Below are 3,648 nucleotides of genomic sequence, written 5' to 3' on the forward strand. Positions count from 1 at the left end.
CCTTAGTGGTCCCTAATACTGTATCTGAAGTCTCTTTCCCAAAATTCTGCCTTGGTGCAGAATTCCAGCCACTAGAGCCAGTCCCACAATGAGCTTCCATTAGTGTGTGTCATCTTGGCCTGTAGCTTCTGAGGAGAGAGAAAGGGGGGCAAGGTGGAGGCTGGGGGTGTGGCCTTGACCAACTGCCACTTTGCTCATTTGAAAGCCTCTCTAATGGGCGGGCCAAATTCTCTGAGCAGACAAATCAGAGAAAGGGAAGGTAACCTTGCCCCTTATGACCTCATAACGAGCAAGATTCCAGCTCGGCCCATCTGAGCTTTGATTTTCTCAAAGGCAGAGCAGGATACCCAGGGCTCGGTTTACACCTATCACCATTTCTAGCCCCTGGGGGGGCAATAGGCGGGCTGGGGGGACTCACATTAATGTTAAAAAAAACTCATAAAGTGACATTTTCATGCCATGGGACCTTAAAACATATCTCTTCAAAATGGTTAATGAACTGACTGACGGACTGACTTTTATTTTAATTCTTTTTATTTTATATGAGATGACTATAACTTGAATGTCTTTTTTGACTGTTAAGTGAGTTTGGTGTCATAAATGTATTATTATATTATTATTATTAATAATATTATCATAGAAAATCTGCTTGTTATATAGGAAATATTTGGTACGATTTGACACAATGTAATTCTGCTAAATTAAGCACCACATTCATTATTAGTTTCACTTGTTTTCATTTGAAACAAACTGAATATCCAAATACAATACCCATGTACTAAAGGCTGAGCCTGCCACTTTAAATCAGCTGGAGCCGTCTGCACTCCACCATCACCTTTCCCACCGTACACACCTGTCTGCCACCGACGACCACCAAGCCCCGTATTTAATCCCCGGTTCCACGTTGCTTCTGCCCACCTGGTGACACACGATCGCGCTCCTGATAATAACAAACTTACCCGTGTCTGACCGCTGTTGCTGATCCTTGTCTCTGTGTTCTCCCAACAGTCTTTACCTCCGTCATCCTCCTGTCTCCAGTCAGCTGGCTTCACCCCCCGGTCCCCTTGTCCCGGGTCCCTGCTCCATTCTGCCTCCACCCTCGCTCCCAGCCTTCTCTCTGCATCACGTCAGCTCCCCGGTCTCAGGTGCCCCCCCCTCGGACGTCCTCAGCTCCTTCCTCCCCTCCGTCCCTCGTTGTCCTACTCCCAGTCCGTGTGGCCCTCTCCATCTTTCTCTAGTCCTCTCTCAGCTCCTGGCATCCTCATTTCCTCACTGTGAAAAAAAAGAAACCCTTTTCTCTGAGATTAAGCATAAATGTTTGGGTCCCTTCTGCTTCATAATATAACTCGTATGGAAGCAAATAAGATACATACGTCTTTGAACTTTAACAGCCACTGAATACTTAATATTGAAATATTTCATTTTGAAAAACCGATCTGAATTGTTTTGTTCTGAATTCACCTATTTGAAATTTAAATATGAACATTATTGATTTCCACTTTAAAAACCTCAATTTCAATAAATATTTTTCAATGGACACAAATTCAGATACAAAAAAAAAATCGACTCACAGAATTTCAGATAAAAATAGATTCAGGTTGATCAAATGTGTTTGCTCTTATTCGGACATTTCAAATTTGAACTTCACACAGTAACATCCGGGCTACTCAGGATAGGAGAAGCAGTCAAACCGACGTCTGGCCTATCAGAGCACGGCCTGTCTGTCATGTGATGTCACTGAGTGAATATTTAACTTGAATTTTTGTATCTGAATTTGAGAAACCTGAATCTATTTTATCTGAATTTCTTTAAATTGATGTTGTTTTTGTATCTGAATTTGTGACCATTGAAAAATATTTATTGAAATTCAGGTTTTTAAAATGGAAATCAAGAAATGTTTAAATTTCAAAGAGGTGAACAAATCAATTTAGATATGTTTTTCCAAATAAAATATTCAATATTAAGTATTTAGTGGCTGTTAAAGTTCAAAGACTTATGTCTCTGATTATTCCATAAACACTTAAAAATGAGATTTGAAACTACCTGAAGTGCAGAAGGACCGCAGAAATAAACAATGACGGGTTACGTCTCAGCTGGACAGTAACAGTAAGGACAGAGTTACATCTGTATCCTGAATAATTCTACTACACAGAAATAGAAATAATATCAAAGAAAATGACCTTTACAAAACAGTCATCCAAAACACAATGCATGAGTTATTATAAAGTACTTTATTTATTTGCAGACTATATCATTCTTACCTATCATAAAGAGATGCTTAAGGCTGGAAGCTCATTCAAAACCACACAACAACGTGACAAAACATATTAGATTACTGTTATTATAGTAAAATACATATTGTCTGGGAACAGCTTAACATTTGTATCTATATTTGTCTATTGATATTTTCCCCTGTATGTATATTTTTTTTTATTATTATCTCACAACGTGTTTGTACCTTCTCTTCCTGTTTTGTATCTTGTTGTTTTCACCTCATGTTGGTCTGTTCATTCTTTTGTTTGCACCGGGACTAGAGAACACGTTTCCGTTATGCACACTACTGCGTTGTATATAAAAGGATGATAATAAAGTTTCTCTAGTCCTAACTTCTTATACATATACTGCACACACAAAGAGGTTTAAAACCTTGAGCAAAGCTTTAGCTTTAAAAGCAATAAGTCCAATCCTAACTCCAAGATGTAATTGTTAAACAGAAACACTTAGGGTTCTAAATACAACTTTGAATGACGTTAGTTTTTCTGTTGTTCTGGTGAGTTGATGTTGACGTTGTTGATCAGGGGAGTCCGATAGAAACAGAAGGTTCTCCAACGTTTTCATAGGTCACTGTACCTTCATCTTCATCACCATGCTCCTGGGACAAACAACACAACACACCGGAGATTCTGAGATGAAATGGAACAAATAAATCTCCTTTGTTGCAGCAGCCGCTCGATGGTGTTTGAAGCCCCCAACGTTGACTTCAAGGCACCTTACCCTAACTTTAACCCTAACCGTTGCCTAATCCTAGTCCCTTTCGGGGTCTGGAAGGCGACGTCGGGGGCTTAAAACACAAAAAAACGCTGCAGCTACTTAGATTTAAAACAATACAGTCAGCACTGTTCCTTCTGAATGTAAATAGTGAAATATCCCAAACACAAGTGTTGATTATTCAGTTTTAAAACTCACAGCGTTGCCATTCTTCTGTGTTATCTTTCCTGAAAAGACCAGAAAAGAGCAGACTTCAGTTTCCACCAGTTGTTCTTGTTCATTAGACATTCATTAAACCTTCTAAAAATGACATCTGTGAATGTTCTCACCTTTAGTTCTCATCCATACGTTGACCGCCACAACAGTTATTATGAGTGCTGCTAAACCCACGGACACAATGGTGACCCTGAACCAGCCTGGAGATTAGAATGAAAACATGAACTATATTCGGGCTGCAGCTTTCTGTTCTACTCAGAATCCTGAACAACGTGGATATCTCCATTTGGAGCCATGTGTCGGTCTGGCATTCATACTTTAGGCTTCATAAGGACAGAGAGAGAGAGTGTTCAGGCCATAAGGCTTGAGAGAGAGAGAGAGAGAGAGAGAGAAAGAGAGAGAGAGAAAGAGAGAGAGAGAGAGAGAGAGAGAGAGAGAGAGAGA

The 3,648-nt window shown here is 39.9% G+C and overlaps 2 protein-coding genes across 2 annotated transcripts in view; both read right to left on the bottom strand.

Moving 5' to 3' along the window:
* Positions 1 to 3,648, bottom strand: part of LOC117961013 — a 27,378-nt gene that overhangs the window by 6,075 nt on the left and 17,655 nt on the right. The window lies entirely within an intron of this gene.
* Positions 2,808 to 3,648, bottom strand: part of LOC117961025 — a 22,176-nt gene continuing 21,335 nt past the window's right edge. The window contains exons 1-3 of the transcript XR_004660289.1: positions 3,318 to 3,464; positions 3,187 to 3,215; positions 2,808 to 2,872 (exon numbers count right to left, since the gene is read on the bottom strand). The gene's annotated coding sequence lies outside the window, so the exon portion shown is untranslated. Of the gene's footprint in view, positions 2,873 to 3,186; positions 3,216 to 3,317 lie in introns of the transcript that reaches the window.

This window comes from Etheostoma cragini, chromosome 18 (assembly GCF_013103735.1).
Source record: "Etheostoma cragini isolate CJK2018 chromosome 18, CSU_Ecrag_1.0, whole genome shotgun sequence".
Taxonomy (NCBI): Eukaryota; Metazoa; Chordata; class Actinopteri; order Perciformes; family Percidae; genus Etheostoma; species Etheostoma cragini.